The following is a 26,444-nucleotide window of genomic DNA, read 5'->3' as shown; positions in this document are numbered from 1 at the left end:
GTCGTGTTGGGTCGTGCTCTAGCGATCTCTGTTGGCCTTCTTCATCTCTCTCTCTCTCTTCCTCCCTCTCCCTCCCCCCTTCTCTCTCTCTCTTCTCTCTCTTGTTCTCTCTCTCGCTCATCCTCTCTGTTGTGTCAGTATAGGCTCGACACAAAACGGCACAGGGGCGTACTGAACTATGCTGCCAAGCAACCGATCCAGGCTCCAGTATCGGCACAGCCAGTCTGATACAAGCACTTAGGTAATAGCTCCTATTCTAAAATGATGTTGTCATATGACGTGATGAAACATTCTTTTATCCATTCACTATTCTGAGAACAAATATTATCCAACTGATACTTCTATAAATATATTTTATCCGATATTACCTGTTGCATTGCACTATAATGGCTAATAATGGTGGCTGTAACAGTGTCTATATTATTAAAAAAGAACAAAAATTCTGGACCGGTAGCAGATAACAGCTATTACTTCTCTTATATCTATCAATATCCATAAAAGCACTCCTAGAACCTTGCTAGCTACTTGGTATTGCATCAAGGGAATCTAGGACTAGCCCATGACCTGCTAATTTCATCAATACATAAAAGTTCAAAGCAAACTTCAACAAAATATAAAGCAGCAAATCACTGGAATTTTGAACAATATGCTTCACTGGAAACAATGCCACAAATTCCATACCAACCTATTTCCAGAGTCTCAATCACATGAGCACACAAATTCTCATTCACAATGAGAAGTCGGCGAACTGCACATCAAACAAGACACGCGATTCTTCCACCATCTCAACAGGAATTCTAGCTCAACACAGCATCACTCAAACCCTATTCACATAGCTATCCTCGCATACCGCAATTATTACACAAAAACAAAAATAATAATAGCAAATAAGTTCACAAATCACAAACACCGCACCTCTGAGGCTTTTGTAAATTATGGAACTTGCAACCAAGAAATACTCCAAGTCTAAATTCCGCTACCTGTACTTTGCTAAGCACTGCAGCTTACCTATTCTTGGGAGTATATATCTACTTCTAGTTATTTTGGTCTAACGAATTTGACATGTTGAGACCTTGTTTTGAATCATACTTTGACGGTTCGCATATTTGACAATGAAAAAATACCGATTACTGTCATAGTACTTGAGTTTTTTTTCATGAAACTCAAACATCAAACTTGGTTGAATTCCGGTGAAGTTGTTCCTACACTCAAATGGTTTACTCATCAGACTAGCACAGTAATTCGAAAACAAAATGGTCCCAAGAGGATGGAGGAGGAGGGAGGGAGGGAGGGAGGGAGAGAGAGGCGTACTTTGCTGGGGATCCCAGAGCGGCGTGCGTCGTAGGTGATCCGGAGTTCGGAGCGCGGGGACGGAGAGCGAAGGGACGGAGGTTTGGGACCGAAGGAAAAGAGAGGGGTTTTGGGAAGGATCGAGGCTTAGAGGCAAAGAAGAGGCCGGCCCCAAACTGTCGGATAAAAAAATCTAGGCCTGGACTTGCAGGTCTGGTTCAAACCCAAGCCGGGCTGGGTGGACTGGTTATTCTGAGGGCTTAAAATAATAAAGAAATTAATAGCCGGTCAGCGTGCCTCAACGATTGGTCCCAGTGAACCGGTTTTATGACAACCGGTCCAAAGAGATTTTGAGATTTAATTATTCTTATCATTGGACGAGAAAATCCTTCCTCCCTTCCCAATCTTCCTTGAATTTTCTTTCCCTAGTTTCCCACCCCTAACGGCTATTTCCAATCTTTTCCTATTTTCTCACCGGTAATGCATCGAAGGATGTTTCTAACCCTTCTGACTTCGCCCGACTCATATTCAATTGAAGCCTCTATAATATTCCGACTCCCTCGACTCTGCCTCCTCACTTGACTCACTTTCCAAACTATCCTGTCTTCCCCACTTTACCGTCCAGCTGAAGAGTTTGAAAACCCAATCTCTATGGCTTCGAGATGCCTAACTTCCGCACTCACGATTTCACTCTTCTGCATACGTGAGCATTGTAGTTTTGTCTCTAGTCCCTGAATCGTCTCTACAGCCTTTCATTATGTATGTTAACCGTTAAAGCATAATTAACTTCATTTTATATCAAACACCAAATTATCATATAGTATTCTACGTCATTAGTTTTAAAATTGTAAGAATGGTCAGAATTTAAGAAAATAATAGATAAAAAGTTGACATAGTACATTTGACATATTTGTCATGGAAAAATCTTTATAAGCTTTCATTAATATTTATTCAGTGTTATTTCTGTTCTTTATTAGAGTTACGAAGATCATTTATTAATGCATGATGTTTCATTCAAATATATGATTCTAATTTTAAAATAAAATTATTAAAAAATATTGTTTAAATATAATTTGTGATGCAGAGATCTAAGATGGCAAATTCTTAGGAGAGGCAAAGCATCTTCTGTTAACCTGAAGAATATGGTCTCGATAGAAGGTGTTACTTCAGTCACTTCATATATTTCACTGTCATCTTTGTCGAGTCTATATTCAGGAGCAGAAGGAAAGGGTGAGCAGCACTCCATTTGGATATATGCTAGCTCTTCCATATATCAAGTAGATTAGGCAAGTTCTAGACACATTGTTCCCCTTCTGAGATGATGATGAGGAGGATTTTTTGTTTTGAAAGGTGCTAGTGCCTTTTGTAGGGAGCGATTGTGCACTCATCCTTTGTTTGAGTGTCATGGGAGATGAGGTCGAACTACATAAGGAGGGGAGGGTTAAGTCTGACCTCATCATCTGGTTTTTTAGGGTGACCACAAAAAGGTTAATAGAGATACAGTAAAAAATAAATTACAACATCTGTTGGAAAGAGTGGATGAGATGTAGAGGATTTAACTAAATTATGAATTCTATATCTCTTTGTGATGATCCTCTTCCCAACAATACACTATTATATTCCTAAGGTATTATGCTTATATTTTGATGATTTAGACAACTTAGGGTCTTACAGTTGGGGTCTTGCCATTTTCACTTTTCTTCGCCAATAGATACATAGTCTAGCAAAGAGTGTGAGGACAAGAAACATCACCGGCAAGGGATTTGTTAAGTATATGGAAGGTTGTACGGTTGCTCTGGTGGTAAAAATCTTTATATTTTTTTACAATTTTATTGTTGAGATATGTATTGACTTCAAATGTGATGGTTACATTGGTTTTTAGCAAGCATGGGCTGTTGAGCATACGAACAGCCTTTTGGGAAGCCATCAACCATCATTCATGTATCACATCTCTTACATTGGAGCAACACCCCATTCCCTCGCAAGGTAGATGCGATCACTGAAGTTATGAAGAACTTAAAGATAATTTCAAGTTTGAATGTTCATTTCTAACATTGCAATTATTTTAACCTGATGCAAAATTTAAGTCTTTACCTACATCAAGTGATTGAAAAGCTAGAGCCTAGGGAGGCAAAGATGCACCTTCTCTCGCGAGGAAGGCCATAAGTATAGGCCAGAAGCGAGGAGATGAGATATTGCAAGAGGGTGCATATGAGAGAGGGAGGTCTCTGCATACTCTTATTTCCATTTGGCACATACTTACAACCACTAGCACATATTTATTTCCATTTAGCACACACCTTTTACTTGTCGGGCATACAGTTAACTCCATATAGCACACACCTATCATATATTTGCAAATTATTGGTTCTTCATAGCACACATTTATTTTTCTTTGGTGCACACCTTTTACTTGTCGGGACACAGTTAACTCCATATAGCACACACCTATTATGTCTTACATTACCTTAATTGAAATGGATGAATTGCGATCACCCGGGATATCAAGATCTCTTCATCGCATTGTAACCATTTTGGTGGAGGGCATGGGGGCATCTTTAGAATTTTAATAATATTGACATAGCTATTAGGGACCGAAAATTAGGAATTGCGAGATTTGTAGACCGAAAATGGTAGTTTCAGTTAAGAAGGAGATTTTGTTATACCATGGTCATCGGGAGGATAGGGAATAATTTCTACATCTAATTGCTTTGTTTCTAGCTCGAGTCGATAACCTACCGATTAGTCCGAAATCAGACCCTAATATAGAACTCGAAAGTTGGGTCGGAAAAAGTAGACCCAATGAACTATCAGATTGGGTTTAAGCACATTTTTTCCATAACTGTAACAACAAATGCTCCATTCCTAGGACTTCAGTGCAAAAGAAGGATACACCTTCCTTCTTACGAAGATCATCTACTGGCCATTTGAGATGTGTGCAAGGAGATGAATGATGGAGTTCATAATGCTTTGAGATCTGTGCGGTGGATGATCCAATGGTGGATTCATGTGAAAGAAGGTGAATCCTTCTTTTGCACAGAAGATACAACCATGATCCTTAATCCTATCTTTTTAATAATTTCAACCCAAACATAATTAATTTTGCAAAATTAATTGCATCGAAATTCTCCTTATTTTGTCTATCTTTGAGGATTGCTTAGATAAGAGAATTCTGAATAACCGTACTCTAGAGCCTCTTTCAAACTCTACACACCAAGCTCTTCCAAAATTTACTGTTTTCATTAGCTTTCTATGTACTCCATGAAATATAAACCATCATATATGTGCTTTTATAGGCCCAAAGGTGTCACCACAAAGAAGGCCTAGTCACTTGTTTTATAAGCTTAGATAGTGTCACCATTTGAGTTTTCAATCGTTTTTAATTTAAACATGTCTAGTTCAAGTCTTTTTCTAAAGTAACAATGTCTCAACATGAACTAGAACCCGACCTACATATCTTGCCAGTTAATTAGTAATGTTGGCAATTGGCTAATAGTTAATGGACTCTCTAGTCAGAAGGGCACCCATGTAAGGCTCCTATTATCTCATCTAGTGGAGTAGTTTATTCATTTAGATTATGCAAATTTCCTGGCTTCACTAATTACCTAGGGACTTTTTTATTCACATTAAAAAAAAAGTACTCCATAATGTTTGATTTATAATATTGATTATAATCAATTAAACATAAAATTAAGAATAGCAACCCAAGTAGTAATTCTTCACATATCAATGATCTTTTGCATGACTTGAATAAAGCGTATTTTCTTCAGATGCTATTCAATTATCTATGTTAATTTGCTAGAGAAATTATATAACATATGTATAATGCGAAGGATATAAAGAAATATAGAAAAACACTGATTGAAGAAGGGAGAGGTGATAGGTAAATAGGAACCACGTATGTGCGCAACAACTTAGGGCATCGGCTAGTTGGTGAAATAGTTTTTATAATATATATGGGTATTTTTCATGAATACCCTCAGAAAAGTTGATTTGACTATTGGATACCAATATGCTGAGGGTATTGGTACAAGTTTGACAAAAGTAATTGCTTTAGACCTAGTTAATCTTAAGGCTATTGATTGCAATAAAAACAATAATTGAAAAGAAATTTAGACAAATTGAATCTTAACATGGTAACTGAAAGTTGACAAATAACATTATACTTCATAATAAATATACACCACTTCATATTCCACCCTAAAATGATTAGGGAAGACAGAGAAATTTATAAGAGTGAACATGGAATATATTTCTAAAACTATAGCTGCAAATAATATTGACTACAGAATATGGTTGACCATGCAAATACTTGTTCCTCTTAAATAAATAGAAGTATGCACATGACAAAGTAATATGATTGAGCTTCATCCTCGTCATAGATGAATTCAACACAAGTAAGAAACCTATGTAATGTATGAGAACAATTGAATACATGAGCAAATTTAAAAAATGGTTTTGGTAAAATCCAATAATTTAAGAAATGGATTGGGCCCATCTTAATATGCAAAATTTTTGAATTTGTAGATTGTCTATAAATAAAAATTAAGATCCACACTTTTGCTAAATAGGCAAAAATCTAGCAATAATCAAACTTGACAAAAAAAAGCAATGGAAGCCCCCCAATACACTTATTTGAGCAAGTATATACCTCTATGCTCATGACCTTACTCTTACCTTTATAAGGTGACTAATTTCTTCTTTTTATCATGTTGAATAATTCATATTCATTTATTAGATCCTATAATCTCTTCCCACTTGGCATTGATTCAAAGTCTAATCTAATCTCAGATTTAATAAGTTCAATCAATATTCAAGCACTCCTTGATAGAGTAAATTAAGACCAATTTAATCTACCATTATCCCTCTTATGTATGCAGATGGATGGAGCAAGGGGGGAGGTAAGGTGGCAAGCCGCCTTCAAAAGCTTCTAATAATCCTTATTGGATAGTAGACCTAGGAGAGAGAGAGAGGTCATTTTTGCCCCCCCCCCCCCCCCCCCCCCCCCCCCCCCCTCTCTCTCTCTAAATTTAGCATTTAATTAATCCTAGTTGCCTTTTAAATGGTTAAATGATTAGGATAATTTTAGTTAAGAACTTTCATTTCAATGGACAATTGATAATCCTTGTAAGATATTATAAATTTGTTAAGCATTTCATTTGAGACTCTTTTTAACCATAGCCCGAATTTATTTCTCTTCCTCCCATATTATTAAAATGTGGATCTCTACGAACTACAATCCAAAAGCCATATACCAAGCTAAATTCCTATGTTGATTGTGCTTGCTATAACACAAGTTATAATAAAAGTTTCTAAAAGAAAAAATAAAATTAAATGATGAAGCAACAAGTGGGAGACATCTATTGAGATGGGCGTGTGTTTTGTAATATAGTGGGCAATGCATATTTGGATAGGTGACACGTCTCCCATCTTGCAAACGGATGGCTATAGTCCATAATGTTGGCATGCCAAACATGGTTGAAAGATGAGCAACAATCGTCTATTTACGAGATAGGTAACGTATCACCTACTAAAATATGCATCACTCTCTATAGTGTAAAACAACCACCACAATGTGTTCTGACTTCTTTTAATTCCTAGTGCATTTTCTGTGGAAGATATATAGAAAGTTAATAAATGCTTACTTTGTAATTGTTATCTTAGTTTATTGAGAGAAGTGAATTGGTAACTTAGAGATTTCATCTTAAAATGAATAACTAATTCATATACAACTTTCTTTTTGGCAGTTTATATACTTTGTACATATTGAGATTTGAGAAAGGTGTGACAAATCAACAGGGCAAATTGGTTTGAGTGAAACTTTGGATTAAACTGGTATTATCTTCTTTGTGTGATGTTATTTTTATATATATATATTATGTTTTAGATTTCCTCTAAAAGAAGAACAATGCAGTTGTGACTCAAAATTTTCTCTTGAATTTGCATTACTGCATCAAGAAGGGTGTCATGTAGTGTAACAAAAGTGAATGGTGCAAGACAACTAAGTGACCTTTTTGAGTGATTTCTCTGAGCTACCATAGTTTTGCTCCTAGAGAAAATCTACTTCAAAATAATCTCTATATGATGAGTAATAAAGGACTTCCGCATGCCTCATTTCAATTTTGCAAGCAAAATGTGGATCCATCATTGCTACCATGAGGGAGGGATATAAAGGCATTTGGTCAAAGTAGTTAATAGTTTGATCTATAAATGGTCAATATTACTGGTCATTAGAGACTTTCAACTATTTTGCTAGATATTTGTGTTTATTAGCATAGTTGAAGATAGCATGAGTGAAAATCATATTTGCATAGAACTGGACATATTTGTAGATAAGTGAGTTTACTTTACAAGGTTTAAAGTTTATGCTGAGAGAAGAGTTTTGAAGAAACTGAGTGTGTTGGAATAGACGTTTTCTAGTGATATTGCTCCTATATTGTTCAAGGGATATGGAGGTGCCAATTCTTCTGTTAGTAAAGTCATTGATGGTGGGTATAAGTGACCCAGGCTTGAGTCCCACTCTGACATCAAATTTAGCCGGCTTCACTCTTCGTTCTCAAAAAATTATTGAAAGAGACATATAAGAATATGGTGCAGTGGCTCATTTGCATGCGTGTGAATGGTAGAAGTATATTTTTTTTGCCTTGTGAGTAAATAGTCCTCCAAAGAAAATTTAATGATGTTTTTAAATGGATAATATCAAATATCAGCTTTTTTTTTTTTTTGTTTTTGGTGAAAACAATAGGAGGGGAGATAGGAGAACCTCACCCGCATAGCAGCCTCCACTGGGCCCCCCTTCTACCAGGAAATGTTCGATGTAGGCTGCAAGTTTCCGCGTACCCTCCCTGACCCATGGGCTTCCCCACTGGGATCAACACGTACATCACCTCAACGCTACCTCAGTACCGATAGACCAGATAGCAACTCCACTGGACAAACCAGATAGAAACAATTGGTCCCCTCGTTTAATCGACGCCCGCGCGTTTCAAACATAGGTCACTTCGGTAGAATCTAAGCCACGTTCCAACCGTGCTACCACCTTGGTGGAAATATCAGCTTCACTCAACAAATTAATAGACTAATGATAAACCATTGACAAATCAATATAATTAACAATATATATCTATATCAATCAAAATTGACAATGATGTAAGGATCAATAGTATTAGAAGAAAGTATTAATTCACAAAAATACTAGTTATAAAAATATTATTATACTAATATTAATGTTATCCAAAATTAAACAAAGTCTAGCAAATTGGCAAGATGATATGAAATGAAGACATGCAGCACATTGCTTCCATAGAAATGTTTGGCCACCCCAATAAGAGCAGGATCGACAAACTTGGATTTCATTAGGATGAGTGTTGGAATGCTAGTATATTCAGAATGAACTGAACTTTAACTGTCTCTCTATTCTTTTGAGAACTGCTTTGCCTTTCAACTGTCCAGGAAAAATGTTTTAGAAAAAAGAAATTGAAGAACTATTTGAAAAGATGGTAAATAATTTATTGTAAAGTTTAGTATTAACAAGAACAACGGATGAGAAAACAGCAATAAAGGTTCCCTTATGCCCAACTTCATAGAACTGAGGCTATAGCCTAGTATCATTGGGCTTGTGAAAGGCCCAATAGTAACTTGTTAACATAAGATATTTCATTGCTGAACATGCCAGCTAACTTGGTCCGTAAAGTCGCTTAGTAATTATGCCAAAATCCTAGGTTCAAATCCTGCCTTCATCAGGGTTCAAAGAAGTATTTGTGGAAGTCTATTGCTTTTCTTGCAACCTACTTCCCATGGGCATCTTGCTACTGCAAAAAGAAAGGGGAAAATTAGGAGTTTACGAATGACCCAATAACAACTAGTAAATATATAAAACTGAAAAGAAGATAAGGTGACAATCTAGATGAGAGCAGAGCCCAATTCAAAATTACCAACTGAAGCTCAATCCCAGACTCAGACTTAGCTCAACCAAGAGCAGAAATATTTAACCTTTTTTCCAGAATAGCCATAAGATCTGCAAGATAGCTAACAAATCAAAAGCTAAAAATTTTAAAATTTCTTTTCACTTCATACATTAATGATAGATATTACAATCTTCACCAAGAGATATGGATGCCATTCTTCAGAAGATCCTTGCCTGCTTAACGATGCAAAAGAGGAAACCTAGTTCCTCAATACATGCATGCATGGAAGTAGCTGGACTTTGGCATTGAGCACCTACTTACCGGCTAGCTTGCGTCCAAGTGGGTTGTGGGCTGTTGGGCTGTACGATAAAAGTTGTAAGCTGTGTTTATTGGGGGTGAGAAGGATTGTCTAGGCGGTGGTTTACCCTGTGGTGGATGCTAGTGGTTCGAGTCTGGAGGAGTTATTGCCTATCGTTAGTCTCTATGGTAGAATCAGTCAGACATATCTGAGAGGCGGTAGTTTACCCTGTGGTGGATGCCAGTCTGCTTATCTCATCGCGAGCCACTTTATGCACATGCTAAGATGGCTTGCCATTAATGGTACTATTAAAAGATTTTTAAGCTGATGTGTGGGGTGTCTCAAGGCATAGGTCAAGGGAGAAGCACACCGTCGCATAATTGCCTCGTGATGGAGGGTCCCTCAAGCCAAGAGATGCAGTCAGCTCCGCCCCATCTTTTTTTTTTCCTCCCTTGCTCCTCGATCCATTATTTTCCCACTCGCCACCTTTCTCAATTATAGAAGTCACAAACCCACACATGGGCTTGTTCGTTAGTTATGTTCTCATTTCCACTCTTCCCTAATGTGTCCCATTCCAAAGTTTTATAGTTTTATTCCTTAAATTTTCATAACCAGATTAAATCTAATAGCAGCCCTACGTATCCATAATTTGATAGGGCGCGTGGCAAGCTGAAATATTTGACTGAATTCTTTGATAGAGCTCCAATGACCAGCTAGGCCTCGATCTGATCCAAAGTCTTTAATAGGACCACACTAGATTGCTTGAGAGATGGTGATCAGTGAGTCCTAGCTACGAATCTATGGATATTTGAAGAGTTGCAATCGGATTAGAGCTCCTAGTAGGTAAAAGGTCCTTTCAATTGATCACCTTTTTCCTGTTTCTATAGTTTGTGATGGTCACTGTTATGGAGTGGGTCTTGGTGACATATTAACCTCCTGCTTTAGCTTTTCTGACCCATCTCCTTGCCATCACTTGTGTTGCTTATCCAAGTGGGGCCCAAAATAATATGCATGGGGAGACACAGAGAAAAAAGAATGAGGTGCTTACCGCTGATTGGTAGTCTTTAATGGTTTTGTTAGATTCCGGGTTGAATCCTAACTCGACTCGGCCCGATTAGGATGTCCATATTGAAACTTTTTGATAGATTAGATGAATCCAATCCTCAAGATGATAAAGTTCATCTTTGGACATGTTTGGACTCTAGCAGAGTAGGGCTCTATCCTTTAAATAGGGGTGTAGCATGCTGCACTCCGTCTATCTATTCTTCTTTTTTTTCTCCCTCATTATTTCTTGGGTTCCTATACTAAGCCTGGAATTTTGAGGCAGTAGGCTTCTCTATCCTCTCACTTGTTTATGCTGATATCAAAACTTCTTCCCCTTGACTTTGCTCTTTTCCATATCCTTCTCATCAGATTTGCAATCATTGTAAAGAGAAAAAAAACCAATCTTGAGATTCATTGCTAAGTCTTTACTTTATTAATAATTTATTTAGTGCTGACTCATATTAAGTTACATTGAGCTTTGGTCTCAATATACTTGAGTTTATTTTTAGTGGAAGTAGAATAGTGATGATTTCATCTTTACTAGAAGATGGTGATGTTTTTGTCATGTAGTAGGAAAGAGTGTATGACCCTCAAACTTATGAGAAGAGAGCTATGGGAAGAGAGGTAGAAAGTTTTTATAAAACATCTTTGTAAGAGGAACTGTACGTATTATTTTAGCCTTTATTTTATTCTGAATAAATTTATTTTCTCTCCTAAATTATTTCTTCCACTATTATTGTCTGATTAAGTTGGTGTTACTTCTAGATCCTGGGTCGGCATATTTGATCTACACTGAGTAGCATATCATTCTATATGTTGTCAAAGAAAGGTTGAAGTGTGGCTAAGGGGTGTGCAACATCGCCTAGACTTTTTAGAGCAATAATTTGATTGTCGGTGGTTTTGAAGGTAATTATTCGACATAGTTCTAGAACTTCTAGTAATTCGTTGTACATTTATGCAAACATGTAGCTGAACCTATCACAGTCTATTTTGATATCATGGCTACATTGTCTTATATGGGGGATCCCAAATATTGTGGCAGGCCAACATATTGACATTCATTTTCAATACATTTAAGATATTATTGCATAATAGAAGGAGGTCTAAATTATATTTCTATAAAAGTGATACTTGTTGATCCCTTAATCAAACCTATAACTAGCTAGGGATACTTACCAAACTCATGTTAGTAGTTTGGGACTTCATAGATTATGATTCACATCCTTCCCTGGACACCTTGCTAGATAACAGTGATTGTTATATCATACTTGATCTATTATTAGTCAATTGATTGAGTTTTTTTTTCATGTGATATGATTGATAATTACGCATGCCATGTTATTATGAATTGACGATATATCACCAGGTAAAGGTTGGCTTTCTCATGCAGCAATCTACCTTGGTGCTACATAGCGAGCAAGATTAGACATTGAAAATCTCAGCATCTAAGATATGCTTGGAGAGATTTCAATTCTATCACCTTATGTAGGACAAGGAACTGCATGAAAAAGCTAAATGTAAAATCTTGATCATTCACTTAGCATTGACTAGATTGGGGAGCTAAGGTAAGCTGCTAATATAGCAACTAGACCTAAATTTCTTATCGGGTTCGAAGTGTCACATTCTTATTTATTTGAGAACTCCACCATAGCATGTGCATTATACCGCATCCGCTGCAATGACAATTTTGTGCAGAGTAGTAATTGAATGGATCATTGATTCATCATTGTTTGAGTTATGTAGATCATTTGTATAGTTATCTTATTCTCTTTCTATCTTGAGACATTGCCATGGAGTGGAGGCCAATCATGACTAAATTTGATCTTACGAAGCATGAGTAGGAAAATAATCAGGCTAAAATAGATTGACATGAGAGCTTAGAGGAGGCTCTTTAGCAATACATCTATATGGAATTTTATGCAAGTGGTTAGTGCTTATTGGTAGCATAAAATAGTTAGTCTGGACCCTACATATACTTATTCATTATAGTATATGATATATTTTGGTTTTGATTTTGAGCACAATACTATAATGGATTGAGCATGATTATAAGCCAGAGTTCATGAGAGATTGGACATGCTCAATCCGTTGTGGACAAATTAGTCAGGGCATAAACAAGATTTTTGTGAGTGATGCACCATGCTAGTTAGATAGAAACTTAACATGATGCTCCTATATTATTGTTCTTCTTGCCGGTCGCATGCCTTATTACAGATATGAAAGAGAGGAATGAATTGGAAGTTCTAAGGTAAGAATTTGTTTGAAATTTGACATGCACAAGTGGAAGATGCTAGACTTAGGTCGTAGTTGAACTCAGACATTAATAAGGACATCCACGTCGAACCTTTCCCAAGGACAAGATGAAGCCAATCTTTAGGGAATAAAGTTCATCCTTCTACATGTTCGATTCTTGTAAAAGCAAGAATCCACCTTATAAACTAGGTCGTAATGCCCCAGCTTGAATCTAGGGGCGGTCCAACACATTTGGGGGCCTAAGGCGAACTCATTAAGAAACTAGCTATGCTACTATCAATGTAACCTATTCGGCGACAGGCGATCACGAGGGCATGGACAACTGACACTGCGGTGCGCCTTCTTTTGTGCCGGGGCCTTAGGCGGTTGGGCCGGCCCTGCGTTGAATGAGTCTATCTATTCTTCTCGTCCTTTCTGGCCTTGTCTTTTGGGTTCCCAAGTCCAGAATTTTGAGTTGTGGAAATGGTGAGAAGGTCTTGAGCAGCCTCTTCTCTCATCGATGGTGGCGATGGTAGTGATACGGTGATGCCGAAGAACATTGATGATGTGGCTTGTAAGGTGAGAAAGTGATTCGAGGTAAGCTTCCGCATCTCCTCTTTTTTGCTGACAGATATTTCCGACAGGAACTCTAGAGGAAATACTCTCACTTTTGCTTTGTGTACTCTAGTGGTTTTGGCCTCGTGGATAAAGGAAGCAAAAGGGTGCAGTCCCCTTGGCATTATGGGCAGTGTCGTGGAAGAGCCTGCACCTCCTAGTCTCCTTAGTTCAGATGCTTGTGTCCTACAATCCCCCTGTTTCCTCCAATCCCTTCCAAATAGAAAACAAGATGCATGACAAGAGGCGAGTCATTGAACCTTGCTTAAAAGACTAGTCAAAAGATATTATTTAGATTTTTTAATCCTGTATAAATATCCAAGATCTATTTACTGAATAATCGATGTGAAACTAAACACATGCTCAAACGGGTCCTTACATACTTCCTTGTTTAAGCTCTCACATCCTCATCAGGCTAAAGATTCAAATCAATTCAAATTTAATCACAAGTACCACGATCGACCTATGGTCAACATCAAAAAATTCATGCTGTAGCGTCTCCTAGTCAACATAGACTATGAGACAGCTTCGCTCTGATACTATTTGTAACAACCTAGGACCTCATCTAAAAAGACTAGTCGGAAGGTATTATTTGGATTTCTTGATCATGTATAAGTACCCAAGATCTATCCAATAAATAATTGATGTGAGGCTAAACATACGCCCATACGGATTCTCATATTAACATACTCCTCATTAAGAACAATTTCATAGTAAAGAACAACCAACTAGACAGCGAAGACTTGGAATCTACCCAATAGTTTTGAATGTTGAACAACTAATATGAGAAGCATGTTAACATCTCGAGTTCTCAGCAAAAAATATACCTTCTGGGGAACCTTTAACCATGCGGGTTGTGGGGTGGACCACCGCTTTGATCATGTATTCATGTGGGCTGTAGCTTATATGGTGAAGCTAACAAATGATATGTCCCATTCAATACGAAGCCTAAACTTGGATTAAAAAAATGAGTTCGGCAATTCAAGATTCCAACCCATAACAAAAGCTGCTCCGCTTTTCAGATTTGCACTGCATTGTGCTACTACTTATTGGGCATGCTTTTGGGAACAACACTGTAGATCCTGTGCTCTTCCAGAAAGATACTAAATAATTTTTTTTTTATTTTTTATTTTTTTTGATGTGCAGGCAGATAACCACAACTACTTATTCCTGGCGCAGATGAGCATCTCATAAATCAGGCTCATAGGAACGAACAACTATGATTGGCTACATATACGACCACATGATACATGCAGTGTAAGGTATAATTTGGCCACAAAATTTTGAAATTTTTTGAAAGATTTATATGGTCAACAATTAAATTAATAGTAAACAATGGTATCTAACATGAGCAACTTCGACTGTTCTGCTTTTTTAGATAAGTATTCTTCTGAAAAGATATAGATAAATATAATTAAAGTTCATTTTTCAAGTGTATTTAATGGAATAATTTTTATTGAATAAAGTCTTAGAACTGTGGGACATGTTATTTTTTTTTTTGGTAAACGTGGGACATGTTTGAAATTAGGAAGAAAAATTGAAAAGCATCTTTTGATTCAGTTTGAATCTAGTTAAAACTATTAGTCGCTGTTTGGTTTCCGAATAAACAGGAATAAAATCTACTTTTTAGCTTTATTTAAGTTTGCCCAGCCAAACATATTTTTTGTGCACTTGAATAAAGCCCCAGTTATGAGGAGTACTTTGAGAAGAAAAATTATGGAGTACCTTTTGTCACTCTTTCGGCTGTAACTGGATTAAAATTATTTATGGTAGGGGGCAAATAATTTAATTGAACTAGAGACATAAGTACCTACGAAAGACTCAAAAGAGAGAGATGATGCTGAAAAGCTTTAGACATTTAAAATTAATTTAGGAACCAAATATAGGTGTAAATCCTATACCAAAATTTACATCTAATTAATTGGTAAACCAAAACTACACTAGAAATTTTCTTGATATGATTTGACATGATGGTTGTTATATGCAACATTGTAATGCTCATCATAATCATTTAAAAATCCATCTAATCATATTTTCATTGAAATGATATCTATAAGGGAACAACAAATACTCTTAAAAATTGAGAATAGTTATTATTTAATTTGTTATGTGCACCATCTTATCATTTGAGTGCCGCTTCACTGGAGCACATTGTGATGGTAGCGGCATGCAACCTTAAAATAGATATAATCAAATCAAAAGATTGTGATGGTAGTTGCATGCAACCTTAAAATAGATATAATCAAATCAAAAGCTGCAGTGAAACAAGCTACATCGTCTTCTTGCGGTCACAAAGGACAGCAGCAATATACGGAATGCTCGGGCTACTGCCTATAAAATCTTTCGGAATAGATTTTAAGTCTTTCTTTTTTTTGTGTCACCTTGTAGCAAAATAATAATAATTTTTTTTCTTATTTCATCAAAAATCACTATTTCTTGCTTTTTCGGGTCTATTGGAACTCCTTTGTTTAGATTTATAAAAAGTAGTAGACAATCAAAAAGAACCTCTATTTCATGTTTCTGAAGTTCAGCGAAATCGGTGAAAAAAAATTCTTCGAAAAGAGTGCTAGAAATCCCTAAATTATTTTACCCCATATGACTAAAATTTTTGCAGTTTTGCGCCAAGCAGTTTCGCTTTTTCGGTCCGAAAAGTGCATTGTTGGGACTGGGCTGGAACGCCAAACAGCTCTAGATTCAGAAGTTTCAGCTATAACCGAATATGAAGGATAAATCATTGATGTTGAATTGTCTTAAATGATTTTTTTTTCGTTCATTCCTGCAAACCAGTCGCGTTACTCCGACTCCATCAGTTGCTTCAAGATTGTCCTTTGCCTTTTCCAAGTTCGAAGCCGTCGAAATGGTCATAGAACACACAACCGCTAAAGACCGCCATCGCTCCAACTATATTGATGAAACAATTTGGTAGAGTTGCACTAATATACCAACATTGTTTTCCTATAAAATGATACACAAACAAAATCTTAATGGCTAATATTTAATGATTGCATCAACCTGGATTTCTTTTTTCTTTTGGCAATGACCGTGTTCTTTAAAGCACGTTGGCAGGCTCAGCTGAAAACGGAAAAGACACGTTAATTCAAACGTATTTTGGCAGGCTTTGGCAGGCCTCCTTTTTGCCGGCTTTTCCCAGCAAACCAAAAGATAAAAGACAAAGAAAGTTTAAAAGCCTCCTCTGTGCCGTCAGATCGGTTATTGACGGCTCTAATTTAAAAAGAGGCCCATGACGTGGGCCACCCGGTCGGTCTCTCTCTCCCTCCTCCTTACGCCTCCACTCTTTCGTCGAAGGCCCGCATCAATTCCCCCGCCCTCCCCGCCCCCCTCATCTCCCGCATTTCCTTTTTTGACCCTTCCGATTCCTAAGGTGAGATACGATTCCTTACAAAAAAAAAATTCAGTCATTAATGAGAATTATTGAGGTCAAATTAGTCATCCAGGCCTGGCCGTTAACTGGATTTTGGAGTCGTAGATCGTACTGGGCCACGCGTTAAAAAACCTTCCATAAAAAAGAGCGGAGGTTGTGACGACTGCCGCGACGAGCCCCAGCTTTCTCTACCAAACGAATTATTATTATTTTTTATTTCTCTCTCTCGATCTCTCTCTCCCCGGTTCGATCCATAAATCAATATTTTTATAGAAGGAAAACAGTGTGGAAGTGGGGAGAAAGACCGTTTCCTGTTTCCTCTCTCTCCACGCGCCTTTTTCCTTCTCTCTCTCTCTCTCTCTCTCCCCTCCACCGCCATTCCCCTTTAATCCCTCCCAATTACTTCGTTTTTCGATCTCCTCATTAAATTCTTCTTATCTTCATCCAATCAGTTGAGATTATTTCTTTTCTTCTCTTGATTTTTTTGCAGTTTTTCTACCGTCCTCAGCATCAAATATTGCTATTTTTTTCCCTTTTATAAAGGATTTTTCACCTCCTGGTGGTGATTTAGATAGGGAGATCGTCCACGTTTATATATTCTTGGATTTGTTTGTTTGATTTTGTTCTGGGGTTTGAAGAGAAGAATCTTGAGGGAAGAGTAGTAGAACACGGCAAGAATTTGGAAGAATCGGGGGGATCGATCTTGGAGGTTATCTAGGGTTTGAGATCAGGTAGGGAAGAGATTGGGATCGTCCGATCGAATGGCGTCCGTTGAAATGCGGTCACGAAGGGCGCCGAGCTCGAAGAAGGCCAAGCCGGAGAGATCCAGGGTGAAATCCCGCTCCCCGCTCTCGCTCCCGCTCCAGTCCGTGAAATCGCTGCCCCAAGGTTATAGATTCGCCGGAGGCTCGCCTTCCTCCAAGCCTTCATCCATGGAGGAGGCCGGCGACAAGAACGAGTCGAAGGGATCGAAGGCAAATGTTGCTCCTTTGGATGAAGAGGATACGGGTAGTCTCGAGGTGAATGATGACTCCCCGTACAGTTCGAGGACGACTTCCAGGGAGGAGAGATGTTTGGAAGGAGAGGAAGATGGTTCATCCGAGGATGTAACTTCTCGATTGCCTGCGGTTTCTCCGTCAAGGATTGAGTCAAGGTGGAGCGATACTAGCTCTTATGGCGCGAAGAAGGTAAGTCTTTGTTTTTTCTTTTTGTTTTTTAAAATTACGTTCCTTTTCCGTGAGAGTGAGACCAGATTTATTTACCGCTATGGTTTTATTAATTCTACTTGTAAGAATTAAATTTACACCATAGTTCCATTTCTCTGTTCTCGGTAAGAGAACATATGTTTTATTATCAAGAAAAGGACAAAAAATGCAGGAGCATGTATATGTTTCGTCGTAAATGGCTAAAGGTGCGATTTTGAGCAACAATTTCTCCTTATATTTATGTACTTCCATTGTAATTGAGATTGGGAGATTTATTTTTAACTTAGTTAGCTAGATTTGATAAAAAAGAACCAATCTTTTCTAATTTATCCTATGGTCCATCATCATCATACGTCCCACTCTTCCTCGTGTTTGTCACTGTGTTATTCATATAGATGGCTCCATCTCCTCTTGGGTTGTATCAGTTTTCTTAGGGCAGAAAATTTTCTATAACTTTTTTTATTTGCTCTACTTTCTGATGGAGTCACATTTTTAGCTATAGCACATTGTGCTGGGAACCATGCCTATCCATCCAACTTCACTCTTAAGGATCCATTGGTACTCTTCTACATTGCAACTTTGCAAGCCATGCACAGTGATCCGTCAGTGATCTTCAGTGTTGTGGTTGGACTTGTCATCATGGGTTCTACTGTGTGAAATTTTTTGTCTTCTTTTAACTGTTATCCGTCTCTCATGTAGTAACAGTTAACCTTTCCATTCTGTCAAAAAGTCATTCTTCAGGGGATTATTCTGGGATTAGTTTTTCTGTGTACCCAACCCAATCCCCCTCTCATTTCTAATAATAAGAAAACGGCATGTTGCCTTAAGATGATGTTTCTTATCTCTAACAAGTATGCCCACTATCTGCAAGAAATCGTCATAAGGGATAGTTCTGATTTCTGTGCTTTGGTACTCTTATTTTCACATCCATGAGACCAGTCGCCTAGTGGTATTTTCATATGCGTCCGAGGTCAAGACCTCTTAGTCTGTTAGCAGTTGATTTGAGGTCTTACCCTCCCCATTGGATTACATATTATCTTAAGGCTAGAACTTCTTTTGATAGACAACCTGAGAACCACAATGTTGTTCAGTATCTACTGTGATCCATACTTTGAGAATCATGTTGATCAGGCTGTTCAATTTGTGCCTGAGTCCAAATTTTCCATGGTGTTTTCTCCAAAGCAAGTTATAGATAGAGATGCAGCTTTTCTGACAATAGGACAGTACATATACTAATATATTTCTTTTACAATCAGATGTGTATGGCCTTAATCCTAGCTTTGGCATCATAATGTAGAGCATCCTGGCAGAAGATATTTCTGCTTATGGCTTTCTATATTCAAGATCTTTTTATTTGTTCGGTGCATCAATGTTGCCATTCTATTCCATTTATAATCTCATCATTGTTGTGCATCAGTTTCCTGCATAAGTTTCTTGAGGACTGTTTTTTGTAATCTGACAGCTGGATATAAATTTAAATGTTGCATTTGATTATTTAATAATCCAATTATCCTTGTACTTTTGTAAGCTTGGGCTGATGAGTCTGGTTCCTAAGAATTAGCATTGTCAAGTTTTATGCTACTTAAGCTCTTGCATTGTTTATCACTATCTTAAAAAAATTATCATACCTCGCACGTGATATGATTAAGTGGTCTTACTTAGAGTTGATGCAAATAAGTCTGTTTCTCATACTTTGTAATGTTTTATACTTACTACTTCTGCATGTCTTCAATGGGCAAATTTGTTGTTCCTTATTTGTGTATTTGAATAAAGCAACAATGTATCAATTGCTACTTATAGTGTTGTAGGGTCTCTTCTGCCAAGCAAATGGCTTCTGGAAGTTACAGTTAGTTATGTTGGTTTCTTGTTTAGTATCTTAATCTAGATTCCTACAAGTATTGCATACTTTTTTTCCAAAATTAACTGCTGATGTTGGTATGATATGATCAACATACTGTCTATTGATTGTAAGACCTACATGTTGAAGTTTATCGTTTCAGAAGGTTCAAGCTTGGTGCCGACGTACAAATGGCGATTGGGCATTAGGGAAGATACTGTCAACTTCTGGGGCAGAATCTGTTATATCTCTTCCTGAGGGTGAAGTAAGCTTTTCAAATCCAAATACTAAGGAACCTTTGTTTTCTTGCATACCATATTCTAGCTCTAGCTTGTCATCTAAATTTGCATTTTCAGGTTTTAAGGCTGAGCACTGAGAGTCTGTTACCTGCCAACCCTGAAATTCTTGATGGTGTGGATGATCTTATGCAACTCAGTTATTTAAATGAACCGTCAGTATTATACAACCTACAAGATAGATATTCCCAAGATATGATATATGTGAGTATTTTCATCAAGTCATGCTCCCTGTAGACTTGAAAGTTTCATCATAATAAATTTTCTTAACACAAAAATCTTTTCATCTTGCAACTTAGACTAAAGCAGGACCTGTTTTGGTTGCTATCAATCCATTTAAAGAAGTACAACTTTATGGAAATGATTATATTGAAGCATATAGGCGAAAAGCTGGGGACAATCCACATGTTTATGCAATAGCCGATACAGCCATTCGCGAAATGGCAAGAGGTAATTTATCTCAAGTATGCAATTTGTTTCATAAATACAGCATTGAATTTTTATCTAAGATATTTAGCTACCTTGAGCTTTGACTTATATTTTGGTTGTTTTAATTGCAGATGAAGTTAATCAATCGATTATTATAAGGTTGGCAGTTCTTATCCAGTTCTTTGATAAATGCAGGTCATGTTCATGAAGTTCCTTTTCCAGTATTCTTTAAATAAAGACTGCATTTTCTGCATTCGCCTTTTTCTATTGCTTTTTTTTAGAGTCAATGCTATTATAACATATATAAAATGATGTTTGTTTCAAGTGAAAGGTAGAACTTTTTCCTCTGTATGCATGATGTTCAATTTAGCAATATATCAAAACGAAAAACAGAGTCATGCTTTTCAAATCACTGAAAGAGTGGGCTGACTAAGAAAATAAGCAGCTCATTAGGAAACTAAAGTAGCAAACAGGAAGCAGATGCTCTTTCTGTGATGTTCTTGGCTGTGTTCTGCGCAATTGAAATGTTATCTTTTGCTTGCTTTTGTAACTTAGGTTTTTTCTTTCCCAACCACCTACTAGAAGAAGTTTTATCTGTATGTGATTGGAGTTGTTGAATAATATGCAAATAAGATGATAAACATTGCAGAGACTTCATTATCTTTGTTGAAAAAAATCAGTTGGCTAATACAAATTATAAGTCATGCCATTGTAAAATTGTAATATTTTCTGTCAGTCATTTATTTGGTGGTGGTTCGAATATCTAATTGATTTGTCGTTTCAGAATTTATATTTCTTCTCCAGCTCTTGAAATAATAATAACTTAAACCTTATTTCAGATTCTTTATGAGTTTCTGTCTTCCAGCTATAGGAGGTGATTATGACCTATCACTGATTGAAGTGCGATGCATCCTAGATGCAAAGAATAAGATATTCATGAACATAGAAGTTGCTCAAAATGTATAGGTGACCCATATGGGTTACACATGGAATATTTGCACCATAAAAATGCTTGCTTGATATTAAATTTAGAATGTCAGCATCATGACTTAATGGATGCTCTTTGTTACTTTATTTTTTACCCTGAGATTGAGCCATGATCAAGCCATGAGATCCTTGTGAAATCAAAATTGCATTTGGAGTTGAGTAAACTTTATAAAAGGCTATAAAAGAGCTTGAGTTTATTATTATTGTTGTTATTATTATTATTATTATTATTAAGGAGTTCTTTCTATTTTCTACAGTTAAAGTAGGGAGGAAAATATGTGAAAGAATAAGAATACAGGTCAATAGTATTATCATGTTTTATTCTGACTAATAATTTTCATATTTTAATTCTGAGAATCTGTTATCTTCTTTCTGTTCTTTGCCTGGTTTTTGTTAAATATTTCAAGTTCAGAACTGAAATTAATGAAGCAAATCCTTGTGCACTTAATTCACTAACCATGGTCTTCTTTCTAGTGGTGAGAGTGGAGCAGGAAAAACTGAAACAGCAAAGATTGCAATGCAATATTTGGCTGCTGTAGGAGGGGTAGCGGCATAGAATATGAAATCTTGCAGACAAATCCTATACTAGAAGCATTTGGGAATGCAAAAACATCAAGAAATGACAATTCCAGTCGCTTTGTAAGTTATTTAGTTCTGACGATTTTTCATCTCGTGAGTCATCATGTGTCTGTATTCTGTAATGTTCTATTTCTATCCTTTAGTTAGCCTAAAATATTTATAGTTGAGTAAGGTAGTTGATTTCTGAAATCTGCCTCTTCATAGATATTCAGTTTAGCTGTTTCTATGTGCAGAACATTCACATTAGAAGTTAAAACAATTTTATATATTTCTATTAAATCCTTGTATATAACTTCAGGGTAAGCTGATTGAAATTCACTTCAGTACAACTGGGAAAATTTCTGGTGCCAAGATTCAAACATGTAAGAAGATTTACTTTGAAACACTTTCTTTGGCTTGCACATTATATTTTATTCCATTATTTTTCCAAACTGACCTTGATTGCTGCACCCTTTTTATGTTTCTTCCTGTTCAACTTATATGTGCGGACAGTTTTACTTGAGAAGGTACTTTATCTGCCTGGTGTGATGATCGTTACTAGTTTTTTGCTTTCTGTCCCATGATGCATTTTAAATTTTTTATACTGTTTGCAGTCAAGAGTGGTTCAATGTGCCATTGGAGAACGGTCATATCATATCTTTTATCAGCTGTGTGCTGGTGCTTCATTATCTCTTAGAGGTATACCATCTCCATTCATTCATTCCCTTCACCCCCCCCCCCCCCCCCCCCCCCCCCCCCCCCAACCCAAATGCATTTTGTAACATGCACATAATCAATTTTATTTTCTTGTGCTTTTGCTATGTAGTTCTCAAAATCATATATGCATATTGGCATTTTTAGTTGGGTCATAATAAATTAGGTAGAGGGTTATTGGTAATTGTGGTACTTCGCCTGCTAACTGCCCATCCTCAAGTACGCTAATGTGCCTTCCTACTGCACACAATGCTTCTGAGCTTTTAATAGGTTAACAGTAATGGTCAAGAAGCGGAAAACTCATAGTCTTAAAACTTCTCTTGGTCATTCTAATGGTTAGTCAATTTAAGGGAACCTTGTGCTGCCATATTTCCCTGAACTTCATCTATAGAACTTAAAGTTGGTGAAAGTGTAAGAGTTTCTCTTTCCTTTATTAAGATCTAGTGGTGGCTTCTGTGAAGTATTTTGACTTGGCATTCTTTTATGAGCCATTTCTAGGCACCTAGAAGAGAGACTCATCCTTAAAATTTTTATTTGCATTCTCATAAATTTGAAGAAGGAAAAGATTGAGGATATTGATTATCTAACTAGCTGAATTGGAATGTTAGAGATATAGAGCATGGATTTCACCTGTTTGGGGATTCTTGAAAGATGACCTTGCTTTCTATGTGAGCTATGGAGGCTCTGGATCACATTGTTTTTCTGTACTTTGGGGATATCGGGTCCATGGTTCTCTCTTTTGAGATTTTGGCATTACCAGACTGCCAGACATAAGAATGTTGGCATCTTTGTTTTGTAATCTTGGTGATTCAGAATGCATCTTGTGATTACTAGAATTTGTTATTTTTTCTTATTTTTTCCCCTATTAACAAGCTTTAGCATCTAAAAAATTTTAAAGGACTAGTAGAACAAAATTCTACATGATTGCTGTGGGTCGTTTTCTTGAGATTTTGGAAGTTTTAGTTGGCCACCATGATATCTCCTTTTTTATTGTTTTCTAATTGCAGATCTAACAAATAACTGGGTGATGCTTGTGACTTCTAAAAAACATACTACAATTTCCCAGAATTAGGGTTGCTCAAGATTGATATATTTAAGCTCACCAGAGACAACTAACCTGAGTTGTAATTGGACTAGTTAAAACTGCTAGTATGCATGCCTAATCTGGAGCCATTTGATGGAGGGGATCATAGTGAGTCTGATCCTGTGATACCATGATCATGATTGCCACATGCTTGGGGCTCATTCTGCCAGAAAATTCTTGTGTTTGCGTGTCTTTTAGGCTTTAAGCACCTTTTATTTGCTACAGTTTATCATCAATTTCTTTTTGTTGTATCACTTTTTCTTCATGAAAGCCTAAATAAAGGTTGAACTGTATGTGATTTATCAATGCTCATAACATGCTTCTTTGAGCATATTTTGACTTTTTTTGTTATATCAGAAGTACATACCATACATTTTGTATAACTTGTTTGACTGTTTGCCGTACATGAAGTGAATTCTGTCCAATGTATGAGCATATACATGTATATATAGAATCTGTACATCTTGGTGGTGCTTGTGACTTTTAAAAAAATGCTACAGATTCCTAGAATTAGGGTTGCTCAAGATTCATAAATTTAAGCTCACTAGAGACAACTAACCCGTGTTGTAATTGGAGGACTAGTTAAAACTGCTGATATGCATGCCTAATCGGGAGCCATTTGATAGAGGGGAACATAGTGAGCCTGATCCTGTGATACCATGATCATGATTGCCACATGCTTTACTTGGGGCTCATTGTGCCGAAAAATGCTTGTGTTCCTTTGTCTTTTAGGCTTTAAGCACCTTTTATTTGCTACAGTTTATCATCATTTTTTTTTATTGTATCAGTTTTTCTTCATGAAAACCTAAATAAAGGTTGAACTGTATGTGATTTATCAATGCTCATAGCATGCTTCTTAGTGCACATTTTGACTTTTTTTGTTATATTAGAAGTAGATAGCATACATTTTGTATAACTTGTTTGACTGTTTGCCGTACATGAAGTGATTCTGTCTAATGTATGAGCATATACATGCATATATAGAATCTGTACATCTTGCAGCCCGGTGGTACTTGTGACTTCTAAAAATCATGCAACAGATTCCAAGAATTAGGGTTGCTCAAAATTGATAAATGTAAGCTCACAAGAGACGACTAACCCAAGTTGTAATTGGAGGACTAGTTAAAACTGCTGATATGCATACCTAATCTGGAGCCATTTGATAGAGGGGATCATAGTGAGGCTAATCCTGTGATACCATGATCCTGATTGCGACATGCATTGCTTAGGGCTTATTCTGCTGGAAAATGCTTGTGTTTGCATATCTTTAAGGCTTTAAGCACCTTTTACTTGCTACAGTTTATAATTAATTTTTTTGTTGTATCACTTTTTCTTCATGAAAACCTAAATAAAGGTCGAATTGTATGTAATTTATCAATGCTCATACCATGCTTCTTTTTGTATATTTTAACTTTTTTTATTATATTAGAAGGAGATAGCATACATTTTGTATAACTTGTTTGACTGTTTGTTGTACATGAAGTGATTCTGTCCAATGTATGAGCATATACATGGATATGTGTATGGAATCAGTACATGTTGCAACATTCATGTCTGCTTCTCATTTGGGTGTGACTAGATGTCCAAATGGGATTCATTTCATTCTAACACATGCTATTCAAATACATGGTATTGGAGCCCAGATTCAGAACCATTAAGTGGGGGCTTCTGAGACCAGTTCAGGGATTGGAGCTATCAACCATTTATTTAACCAATGGATGGGATCTTGGCATTGGGACTACTACTGCTAGAGTACTGATGTTGCTAGTTTTGATGTGATATTCGAGGCTGTTTTGACTCTGCTTATGTATTATCCATTCATCGAGGGAAAAGTGGGATCTAAAGCATGCTTTAAGCCACTGATGTATTGTGAATTAGCGACTAAAACAAGCCTTTAATTTTTAATTAATCAATCCCATCCATTTATCCTGTACTAAAATTGGGAATTGGAAGGGCCTTGTAGCCGCGACCAACCATTTCCAGCTATTTGAATTCAATCTTCAATTTCGTGATGGTCTTCTAAAGATTCCGGAAACCAATTTGATTTAACTTGATTCACCTTTGGTTCAAATCCCCTTTACTCTGTCAACCTCTGTAAGCTCCCTTTTTTCTTCCTCTACCCCACTTCGTTGTTTCCCTTTAGTAGGGTTTATGGGGATTTTGCATCTCTTTGTACAAATTACTTTTTGAGTTTACTCTTTACACTGGTTACTTCATGTTAGATAACATTGTTATGCTTAAATGTATCTGAAAAACTCTTTTGATTTGCCTCTCTTCTTTAAATTCATTTCCTTTTTAGCATCAACTGGCAACATTATAACATAATCATAACTATCTAGCCTTTTTCCAACTATTTAGGGTCGGCTTTATGGATTCTAATTTGCCAAGTATTTCTGTCTAGGCCATATTTGATGTTATTCCAAGTTTCTTTATATCCTTCCTCACAACATCCATGTTAATTTAGGTCTTCCTCTTATTTTTGTACAATCTTCAACATAAAGTAAAGTACCTCTCCTTATAGGAGCTTCCTTAGATCTTAGAATATGTCTAGGCCATCGCAATCGAT

At 36.7% G+C, this 26,444-nt stretch overlaps 1 pseudogene; it reads left to right on the top strand.

Moving 5' to 3' along the window:
- Positions 1 to 16,932: 16,932 nt before the first annotated feature.
- LOC120105468 overlaps positions 16,933 to 26,444 on the top strand; it is a 36,154-nt pseudogene continuing 26,642 nt past the window's right edge.

This window comes from Phoenix dactylifera, unplaced genomic scaffold (assembly GCF_009389715.1).
Source record: "Phoenix dactylifera cultivar Barhee BC4 unplaced genomic scaffold, palm_55x_up_171113_PBpolish2nd_filt_p 000292F, whole genome shotgun sequence".
Classification (NCBI taxonomy): Eukaryota; Viridiplantae; Streptophyta; class Magnoliopsida; order Arecales; family Arecaceae; genus Phoenix; species Phoenix dactylifera.
Note: the sequence above shows the minus strand (reverse complement) of the source record. Positions and strands in the feature narration are given on the sequence as shown.